Here is an 11,909-nt window from a genome sequence, read left to right as displayed (position 1 = left end):
CCTACTCCGCGTCCAGAAAGAAAAAGAATATTGTCTGCTCTTGTCACTTTGCCAAGACTGCAGAGATGCACGATTTATTCCCTGAAGATGCAGAGTGGAGAAGAGACAGACAGCTTAGGGGACGGACGCGGCGATCTGAGCGTTGCGGAGACCAGAGGAAAAGGCGCAGAGGAGGAAGTGGTCGAGGACCCCAGACTGAAGCGCCGGGGGCGGGAGGAGAGCCTCGGGTGGGTCAGAACAGCCAATGGCTTGGAAAAAGTAAACACTTTCCGTTATTAGAATTCATTGAGCAGAAATGGGCAAAGTTGAACCGACTTTTTAAACATCTTTGTGACCTCAGCTCTGGAGGCGTGAAACAGAGATGCGTAGAGGGAACCTGAGGTGAGACGGAAATTACATGCCAGCCCGAGTGGGGAAGATGCGGAAATGTAGGGATGCTGAGAGCTGCCGGGTGCACGGGGCAGCGTCACGAGGGAAATTCAGTTTGGTCCCGTAGATGGCAAGGAGTTGTTGGAAGAGTTTACACAGTAGAGAGGTGAGCACAGGTTTCCGTTTGAGAAGCATAACTCTGGTGCTGTATTGTAGACGGTGACAGGGCAGTAGTAAGAGTCAAGACTGGCATTTCCAGGTCCACACACTGAAAGGAGGGCTGGCTGCAAGTCCACCCCGATCCCACCCCCTCCGGACGTGGAGGAAAGAAAGTCTCGCCCATCAAAGGCCCACAGCGGGGTTTTGCGCTGCCTTGCCCGCTTGCCTTTTCGGGGTCCGCACCCCACCTGTGGGTCTTCCCCTCTGCCCCTGCCCTTCTCTCCTTCTCCCTCCCTCCCTCCCTCCACCTGATGGAACATTTCCATCGGGAAAACAAATGTGCTCTCGTTTTTTCCAATCTTAAATATATATAAAAGCAAACCTTTGCTGTGACTCCACTTCTTTCTAAGGCAAAGGCGCCCTCGCATTTATTATTACTTTTTAACCTCTTTATTGGAGTATAATTGCTTTACAATGGTGTGTTAGTTTCTGCTGTATAACAAAGTGAATCAGCTATACATATACATATATCTCCATATCCCCTCCCTCTTGCATCTCCCTCCCTCCCTCCCTATCCCACCCCTCTAGGTGGTCACAAAGCACTGAGCTGATCTCGCTGTGCTATGCGGCTGCTTCCCACTAGCTACCTATTTTACATTTGGTAGTGTGTATATGTCCATGCCACTCTCTCACTTCGTCCCAGCTTACCCTTCCCCCTCCCCTTGTCCTCAAGTGCATTCTCTACGTCTGTGTCTTTATTCCTGTCCTGCCCCTTCTTCAGAACCCTTTTTTTTAGATTCTGTATATACGTGTTAGCATATGGTATTTTTCTCTTTCTGACTCACTTCACTCTGTATGACAGACTCTATCTAGGTCCATCCACCTCACTACAAATAACTCAGTTGCGCTTCTTTTTATAGCTACTGTTGACGGGACAGGTGGTAGTCAGAGAACATCGCAGGGAGCGCAGTGGACTACCTGCTGAGGTGGGAAGATGCAGCGGGGCAGCCGCCCGGGTGACCCATAACGGTCCTGTCTCCACGCAGCTCACACCTTCTCACGTGCAGCCTTGACTCTGCCCTAACAGTGCTTTTCTGCAGCATCACTTTATTTTTAAGTGGTATTTGAGGGCAAAGTCACTACAAGACCCCAAAAGGTTGGAAATGTGCTGTACACCTTAAACGTACACAGTGCTAAATGTCCATTATATCTCAGTATAGCTGAAGGAAAATTATTTTTAAAAGTGCCTGATGGGGCTTCCCTGGTGGCGCAGTGGTTGAGAGTCCGCCTGCCGATGCAGGGGATGCGGGCTCGTGCCCCGGTCCGGGAAGATCCCACATGCCGCGGAGCGGCTGAGCCCGTGAGCCATGGCCGCTGAGCCTGCGCGTCCAGAGCCTCTGCTCCGCAACGGGAGAGGCCACAACAGTGAGAGGCTCGCGTACCGCAAAAAAAAAAAAAGTGCCTGATGGTCAAAGGCTGGTCGAGTCTTCCTCACATCACATCAGAGATCCCTGCCTCCCCCTCCCCCTTAGAAGGACCGTTGTGATCCTGGGCTCAGGGGACAGCGCAGGCCATGACCTCTGGCTAAGGTCAGCTGCCCAGCAGTCTTCCTTCCACCTGCAGCCTCACTTCCTCTTGGCCAAGGAATCTGCCCCCAGAGGAGGTGACGCTTGGCCTGAGACCCCGCCTGCCACACCCAGAGCCAGAGGAAGAGGCTTCTGGCGTCGGAGGCGGAACGGGAGGTGAGGCTCCATCCAGGTAGAGGTGAAACCCAGGCTCCCAACCCGTCTCTGTCGGGACAGCAGAGGGATGGTGGGAGCCAGAGCAGGCGCTGTAGATGGTGCTGCCCTGGGGTGTGATGGGCTTTGTTTGTTTGATGTTGTACGACTGGAGAGATGTGAGCATGGCTAAGGAAAGAGACGTGGAGAAGGGAAGGTTGAGAACCTTGACGGGGGGCATTCAATTCCACCATCCGGTACATGTCTGAAAGGTACAAGGACCCTCCCAAGGGACGCAGGCAGAGCCGGAGGAAGACAGTCCCTGTCGCTACAGGAAACAAACCATCCGGATGTTTCCCTACACGGCCTGTTTCTGACTCATCCTTTGCATCGCTGGTTTTTCATCGGTATAAAGAGTTGCTCACCTTTAAAAATAATCATGGCGGCCTGTGGGTTCCCCCAAACAATCCCAGAGACGGTGGTGATTGCACCGCTGGCAACCGGCTGCTCTTGCCCGGTTGACAAGCCTTAGGAAGCTATCAGAGTCTCCTGGGTTTTGAGAGCGAGTGAGAAGGTCTCCTGGGGAAGGCAGATAGGGTGCAGAAGAGGAGGGCTCTTCCTTCTGTTCGTCCAATGGGCCTTTTCCCAGCAATGTGGCAGAGAAAAGTGGGGGAACGCTGTTACTCTCATAAGAAATCAAGCCAGAGTTTACATCAATATAAGAAAAATACGTCTAAGTGATATTTTAAAGTTGAGATGGAGTCTGGTTCCAGGTGCGACTCTGCAGCCAGGAATCCAGGCTGTCACCAGCCCGCCTGGCAGGGCACAGAGCTCCCGGCTCCTGGCCAAGTGATGGGGCCCTGGACCACCCTGTGCCTGTTTGCCACCTTCTCCATCCTGCGCAAGATGCCCCTGACGGATAGTCTGAGCCAATGCTGAGAAGGGTTTACACTCAGCGTCTGCGGGAGTGGGAGTGTCTTCACCCATTCTATCCTTCCAGCAGCCCCCAAAGTTATTTCATCACAGACCTTTTTTTCTTCAAGGTTCCACTCTGTGCAACATGCTTTGAGAAATGCTAAATGAACTTCCTTCGTAAAACATCTTTTTCCTTAAACGGAGTGGCACCCACAGCTGTTTCTCTGGTTTTGGTGGTGGGATTGGGGGCCTTGCAGGGGAATTTACAGCCATAGAATCTGTGCTCTGTCCTCCAGATTTCTCAGTTCTTGGAGAGGTTTATGATGCAGGCAGAGAGCTGACCTTGTATGGAGTGACTCTCCTTTCTTGTTTTTAGTGTGTGTTTTGGAAACCTCATTTCATTGGAGGAAGTGTGCTCAGGCAAAAAGAAAAGAAAAGAGCCTTTGTGGGGTGGGGATGGAGCGGGTAGTAGAACAGAGAGAGGAGGGTCCAAGGCCTCGAGAGGAGAAGAAGGTGGGGCTCCTCCAGCGGCACTCGTCTCTCATAGCGTCCGAAGAGCAGGACATCAGAGTGGACCCCCAGATATCCAGGGTGGACCCCATCTCAGAAGGGCCTTGCACCAATCCTGCTCTCCAGCTGCCCTGGACAAGGGCACGTCCTCGGGACCCAGTGTGGAGCCCAGCAGAGAGGCACCCTGCACCCAGAGCTGGGGGCTCTCACACGACGTTGAGGAGGTCGCCCGTGATAAATGGGGTGATGTTCCCAGCAGCTGGCGGGAAGGGGAATGATCAGTCAGATCTGAGTTTTGAAAATTATCACTTTTATACACCTATACTGTAGAGTAAAACTCATGCCCACTAAATGTACCATGTACTATTCTTTCAAAAAAACAACAGTAGACTAAACAACCACCCGGATTCAAATACTAACATTTTGACTTATTCACTTTATCTCTCCCTCCATCCTTTTTGCTGACAGTTTTGAGAATCGGTGGTAGACATCACAAGTCTTTAGCCCTAAATACTACGGCACCCGCCTTCTCCTCCATAACCACAGGACACTATCACACTGAAGAAGAGTAAGTCTTTGCTTTCTGTCTGCTGATACCTAGCCCGGTATTCAGGTCTTTCTTAATCATCCACAAAATATCATTCCTAGCTGTATTTTCAAACAAGAACCCATACATTTAGTTGCTGCCTCTTTCTTTAAACAGCTTTGATATATAATTTACATAGTGTACAATTCACCCATTTAATGTTTACAATTTGATGCTTTCTAATATAGTCGCAGAGTTGTGCTTTTTTCACCTAAAACAGTCACACTTTTCCATTTTTTTAATGACAGTGGCCCTTTGAGAAGACCAGGCCAGTTGTCTCATGCACTGTCTACTTTGAGGTGTGCCTGGTTATTTCTTTTGTGCTGTGGTTGTTTTGTGCTGCCTGCCTTATATCACCTACAAAGTGGAAGTGAGTCTAAGGCCCAAGTATATTTAAGTCAAAACATCTTGGTAAGTAAGAGTCCTTCACGGGTGGTGATCTGTACTTTCCACTATTAGTAAAGTAAAATCTGATCGCTGCCTCTGGAGGGGGCGAACACAGTATCTTGTTACTGTGGTGATGCGTTTTCCCTTTGTGATCAGCAGGGATGCTGCGAGGTAATGCTCTGAGGTCATGAAGCCGCCCGGTTTCCAAGAATCTTTCGCATCCGGGGATATTCCTCGCCCAAATCAATTAGCTCCGAGGGGTTGCAAATGGTTATTTCCACTTTCATGTCATCCACACTGAGGAGATGCAATTCTGTAAAAAGGGCTTTCCCTCATCAGTTTGGAATCTCATCTCCTAAAGAGGGAAGTATTTTATTCTTACCTTTAATTGCCTCTTTTCAAGAAAGGAGTTGGTATTGTGGTCACGTCCAAAACTGCCTATTGGGTTTATTCCTTCTTTTTGTTTTGAGGAGCATTCTGGACTTGTAGGTTTTTCTTTGTAATGTATCCAACGTAACATAATCAATTACACATTCTTTTTCATAAGTTTTATTGAAATATAATTAACATACCATAAGATTCACTCTTTTGAAGCATCTATTCAGTGGTCAGTGCTACATTCACATTTCAGTGGTTTACAGTTTGTTCACAAAATCGTGCGGCCATCACCACTGTCTATTTTGAGGACAGTTTTTTTCATCATCACAGAAAGGAACCCTCTACACACTGGCATCATTCCTCATCTTCATGTCCCCCAGCCCCTGGTAACCACTGATCTAGTTTTCTGTCTCTATGAATTCACCTCCTCTGAACATTTTATATAAATGAAATCATACTGCGTGTGGTCTTTTATGACTGGCTTCATTCACTGAACATAATGTTTTCAAGGTTTCACCCACGTTTTAGCAGGTCTCAGTGCTTCATCCCTTTTCATGACTCAATAATTTTCCATTGGGTGGATGGACCACCTTTGAGTATACACTCACCAGTCAACAGACATTGGGTTTGTTTCCACTTTTTCAATATTATGAGTAATGCTGCTGTGAACATTTGTGTGCAAGGTATTGTATGAAGAAGTTTTTATTTTTCTTGAATATGTAACTAGGGGGGGAATAGCTGGGTTATATGGAAACTCTAAGTTGAACATGTTGAGGAATGGCCAAACTGTTTTCTGAAGTGGCCACACCATCTTACAATCCCACAAGCAACGTGTGATAGCTGTAGTTTCTCTACATCTTTGCCAAACACTTGTTACTGTCTGTCTTTCTGGTTTTAGCCATTGCAGTAGCAGTGACCTGGTACACTATTGTGCTTTGGTTTGTATTTCCCGAACAACGAATGACGTAGAACAACTTTGTACGTGCTTATCGGCCATTTATATATCTTCTTTGGAGAAACATCTATTCAAATCCTTTTCTATTTTGAAATTGGATTGTTGTTTTATTGTTGAAAGAGTTTTTTATATATTTTGGACACAAGTCCCTTATCGCATCTATGATGTGTAAATATTTTCTTCCATTTTAGGGGATTGTCTTTTCACTTTGTTCACTTTTTGTCCTTTGAAGCACAAATATTTTTAATGTTAGTGAAGTCTGGTTGATCTATTTGTTTTATCGCTGATAGTTTTTGTGTCATATCCAAGCAACTGTTACCTACCCCAAGGTCGCTTGATCAGGAATCTGCTAAAATGCCACCTCATTAGAGATATCCCCCCCGTCCCTCACCCCCCCGCCCTGCTTTTCTTCCTCACAGCTGTCCCCATTTGACACGTTATGTACTGTCTGGCTTGCTCGCTTCTCATCCGTCTTTCCACACTTGCATGTACACTCCTTGAAAGCAGTGTTTCTCTTGTTTTCATTCGTGGCTGGATGCCCAGTGCCTGGAACAGAGCCAGACTCGCGGTCAGAATTCACCGCAGCCGGGGAAATGACAGCAGAGCTGTTCGAGCACCCGAGTGGCAGTACCACTGGCCAAAGCCTCCGGAGCAGGGCAGTGTGCAGCTGGATTCTGCAGCGCACATTGGAAGGAGGCAAAAGGGCCAAAACAAAAGGCAGCACACACATAAAGAGCAGAGATCCGAGGAGGACTTTGTGAGCTGGAGAACGATTTACAAATAACAGTCAGCGCCCTGATTGATAGAAGAAAGCACCGTCGTGCTGTGAGGGTCCATGTGAGGGTCCATGTTACGTGTCAACGCCTGAGCTGCGGGGACCAGATATTCGGCTGAAAGGAAGTCTCAGCGCATCTGGGAGGCTGTCGCTGGATCAGGTGAGCATTGGAATCGGTGCAGCATGAAGCGGATCACCTTCCCTAGTGGGGGTGGCCCCATCCAAGCTGCTGGGGGCCGGAATAGACAGAAGGCAGGGGTGGTGGGGCTGCTCCCTCTGCCTGACCCTGAGCCCGGACGCTGGTCTTCTCCTGCCCCTGCAATGAGACTGACACCATCGCTGCTCCTGGCTCTGAGGTCGTAGGACTCAGACTAGAATTTAGAAGCTAAGCCACCAGCTCCCCTGGGTCCCCAGCTTGCAGGCGGCAGATGGTGGGGCTTGTCAGCCTCCGTAATTGCGTGAGCAAATCCTTCGTAATAAATGCCTGTGTGTGTGTGTGTGTGTGTGTGTGTGTGTGTGTTAGGGTCCTACACAGAAACAGAGCCAGCGGGATATATAGAGACATTCGTACGTACGTACAGACACGTGCAGGTGTATAGCCCATTGGCTCTGCTTCTCTGGGGAACCCTGACTCATCCTCCTGGGCTGACTCAGTTGGACCGTGAATGTTAATAGGATATTGAATAAAAGTAGCACTTTTATTCTGAAAGAGAAGCAACTTTTACAAAGGGAATTTTAACACTTCCCCTAGTGAGGAAACTCCGCCTTGGCGACAGCACCGCATTACGATTCGTCAACACTGTGACGCACAGACGCACGTGTTCACTCTAGTAAATTCCACGTCACTCTCAGGCCAATGCTGGCAAAGTAGAAGTTAAACAAATCTCTAAACTATTGGAACGAAGAATTTGAAACCCAGAATAAGCTATATCAAGAAAGCAAAGACACATTTCACTGGCCCTGAATTCAGTGGAAAAAAAAAATGTAACTAGTTTTCTAGAACTGTATTTAACGTGCCTTGATTTCCTAATTTGTCCAATGTGGAAACTGAGTTCAGGCATGATGGGGTCAGTTGTAGTAAACTTACTGTGTCCTGAAGTCCCTTGGGTTTTAAATCAGTCAAATTAAAAGCCTGTCTCCCTGCTCCATTCCACCTGCATTCTGGGTGTGGCTGCAGGGGGGCCAGGGTAACGGGGTGGGTGCTGTCATGCGGGCTCAGGAGCGGGCTGTGCTGGGTTGTAGCCTGGTTGGGGGGCGAGGGGGGAGCTATGGCTGCTCTCTCCTGCCTGGTCCTTGCCCATCAGTGCTCAGTGATGTCCCCTGAGCCAGTCTGTGCTCCTCTGGCTGGTTTCTCGGAGGCAGTGTCCCTCCCCTTTACCCCCTAACCACTCAGCACGTGCTGCCGTCACAGGAAAGAGGTCCACAGGGCTGTGACACCCCCAGAGCAGGGCTGTGACCCCCAGAGCGGGGCTGTGACCCCCCCCCAGAGCGGGGCCGTGATCCTCCCCCCAGAGCGGGGCCATGACCCCCTAGAGCGGGGCTGTGACCCTCTCCCCAGAGCGGGGCCGTGACCGCCCAGAGTGGGGCCGTGACCCCCAGAGCAGGGGTATGACCTCCGCAGAGCGGGGCTGTGACCCTCAGAGCGGGGCTGTGACCCCCCCCAGAGCGGGGCTGTGACCCTACCCCCAGAGTGGGGCTGTGACCCTCCCCCCAGAGCGGGGCTGTGACCCCCCCCAGAGCGGGGCCGTGACCCCCCTCACCAGAGCAGGGCTGTGACCCCCAGAGCAGGGCGTGGGCTGTGTTCACCCGGCGGCCCAGGCAGCCCGCCCCGCAGGCTGATTGAGGCTTCAGCTGCGACCTGCACCCACTCTCCAAGCTCTAGGAAAAAAGTGGGCGCCAGGATCCAGTTGACCAGATTCCACAGAACAGGTCTGGGGTGAATCCCCCCCTGCACGGTTCTCACCTGGTGGAGACGGCACGCTGACAGCTCGACAGCTTTCTTCTCCACAGTCCGTCCTGCCCGGGTCCATGCGACCCTCAGTACCAGGACAGAACGGTCTGGGGACAACTCTTTTCAGCCGGACTGTCAGCTTATAAACACCAATAGAAGCGTTTCTCTTAAGACTTCATCTGAGTTTCCCCGTGTGATTTTGCAGATCGACAGCTGAGTGCGGTTTCTCGCCTTTGAGTCCCCGTTCAGGTCCTCACCGAGGGAGGGCAGGGAAGGAGGCTTGCTTATAAAGCACCACGTGCTCTGGGGCCGGTCTTCACGGGCGCCTCCAAGGTTCCACGTGTCTACGTTAGTCAAGAGGCGCCCTTTACCGGCAGGCAGTGAAGCCAGGCTCACCCAGGACGGCAGGGTGCTTGCGGGTGGGTCTCTGGCCCTGGACGAGCCCAGCCTGCTTTCTCTTTCACCAGCTACTTAACTTCCTTGGGTTTCATTTTCCTCACCTTTAAATGGGGGCAGCAGCATGCATAATTTATAGAATTGTCAAATACTCAGTTGATCCAAGTAGTACCTAGAGGGCCAGACACATAGTAAGTGCTCAATATATGTTAACCTCTGTTATTTCCGTCCGGGCTTGGGGTGCGTCCCTGTCCCGAGTGAGCACAGTCAGGAGGGAGCAGATCACTGAGCGAGAGGAACAGAGATTCTTGAACAGACGAGGGAACACTCGTGCCTCTCAGTATGCACTCAGCAGAAGCCAGACGGAGGTTATCCCGAGAGAGAGATCGTTATGGGGCGTGTTCGTGAAAGGACACGTGGGAAGAGCCAAGAACAGGTGCGCCTTGGGATGACAGAGCCACGGAGACGGGAGGGGTAGGAGATGCACCCAGAGTGCCAGCTGATGACCCCGACAGTTGGTTCTCTAGTAAGTACAGGCCCAGCGGAAGGCCACCGGCAGATTTCTATGGGGAGGATGTCGAGGATTGCACGGGCCCCTGAGCCAAGTTACACTGTTTTAAACGAGACTAGCTTAAGCGCAGGAGGCCAGATAGCGTCCCGATAGCTAACTGAAAGGCGGTCCGATGAAAGAGGAAGTGGAGGTATCTGTGTCGCTGCAAGTACAGAACTAGCGTCTCGGAAGAAAAATCATCAAAGCTACAGATTTCAGGACAACTTTAGCAAAAGCTCTCTGGCAGCCAGAGCTGTCAGGCAATGTCTGGTTTGCATTATGGGAACGTGTTCTCCACCCCTGAAGCGGTGTCCACTTGGAGGACCATCTACCAGAGGCGGCGAGTAAGTGACCTCGAGTTGCTGGTGGAAGGTCAAACCAGTGACCCTCAAGTCCAAACTCTGACAGTCATAGTTTCACAAGGACAGAATTCAGCTTACCAGGAAGGCTTAGGAAACAGGTATTTTGATGCATGGCTTCTTTAGTTACTGCCAAGTAAGCAGGTAAGTGTTATTTTCTTAACCTACATTAATATAATAATGTATCTTAGTCATTCTGGGTGTTAAAATGTTTGACTTTTTTGTTGATGACTGAGCATTTACCCTATTCTAAAAATATCATTCTGAGCAAGAATTCTACCTAATTAATGACACGGACATCAACAAGGCCGACATTATCGAAATGTATACCGTTACCAAATAAGCATTTGGAAGTTGGTGTTTCAAATAAATGCCTGGTTTTATTTTCTAGTCCCTTTCCTTTCTCCCCTCAACATCAACCGAGGACAAATCTCAACGGCTCCCTTTCACGTGACGGTGGGAGGGGGCCGTGGGGAGGGTGGAGAGGTTTCTGTTTCATCAGGCTCCGTGTCCTGTTGCAAACCGCATCATTCGTGTATTATCTGGAAGATTTAAAAAACTGTCTTGTTAAATACGTGAGATTCTCAGGTCAAAAAATATGTCGTTTCCCTTTTGTCTCTCCCAGAACTGGGCCTCTGAAAACAGTCATCACAGGAGGGGACAAGGGCACAGCAAGTCACAGTAAGGTGACAGAAGGCCTCGGGGAAGGAAGACTTGCGTCCTGCCCTTGACTCCCAGCCGCCCCTCCCTGCACTTCCTGGAACATCAGGCGCCCGACACACTTGCTGAATAAATGTTTGCTTAATAGTGTTGTGTTTTTAGGGTTCCTTTGGTGTGGAAATAGCTCTTGGTTATTGTGAGTCTGATGGAAAAGTCAAACCTGTGTAATAAAGATAGGAGTTCAAATTCAGATCAGCTTGACAGAGAACCAATCTGCACGCTCGATTACCAAATAAGTTTCTGGAGATATTAGCTCATGAAATTTATTTTTAACACAGTAAACATTTGATACAGTTTCACAGGAAATGAATATTTAACAAAAATCTTGTCTACAACATGCACAGTGCTGTGCACTTGGAGAGCAGTCCATCAGTAAGAGTTTGGCGTGCAGAATTCCATTTTAAGGTCTTTCTACGTTCGTCTGCTTCACAAGGAACAAGGCCGTGGACACCTATGTTTAACAATGCAACAAGTCTTTATTCCAGGAAACATTTATTTCATTCACTCCCAAATGTAGCTCTAATATGTTTTTGGTTAGAGAGGGTCTTGGGATGCCATTCAGCTTTAACATTCTGGTCCTAAATATTTATCATTTCCCTGCCCACCTGATGGCAAGCAGAGACTGCCAAATAAACACCATTACTTTAAGCGGAGTTTTAAAGATGAAGCCATGAGGATACTGTGAGTTGAGCTGAGAACATCTTTTTTTCCTAGCAGAGAGAATCCCAGCGCTTAGTGTAAACACGCCCGCCCCGTGGAGTCCTTCCCACTCTTAAGCCGTGTGGGCTTGGACTGGTCCTGGGAGCCCTGCCAGTGGGGAAGCTGTTTCAGGAACCAGTCTTGGCACTGGGGCTCATGAGTTTTGTAACATGAAGCAGTCTTTCTAAAAGACCACACTTTTCCCAAAGAGTCTTTTCACTTTTCAAATGACACAGTGGAGTTAATACAAATCATCGTGTAAACTTTAACGTTTTATGTTGTCTCATCCTTTCTGCTAGAAAATGGCTGAAGCAAACATACCACGTTGCTCCAGTGTGAACTTGGTCTCTCCTCTGCAGACAAGGCTTGGAGTGTTTGCACATGAACTTTTATGAAGCTGCAAATATCTCTTACCTTCCCCACACGTGAGAACAAATGATAAACGTGAAAGGTGATATTTTAAAAACTCTTGTATTCAATTA

Source organism: Orcinus orca, chromosome 12, assembly GCF_937001465.1.
Source record: "Orcinus orca chromosome 12, mOrcOrc1.1, whole genome shotgun sequence".
Lineage (NCBI taxonomy): Eukaryota > Metazoa > Chordata > Mammalia > Artiodactyla > Delphinidae > Orcinus > Orcinus orca.
This window is presented reverse-complemented; position numbering follows the sequence as displayed.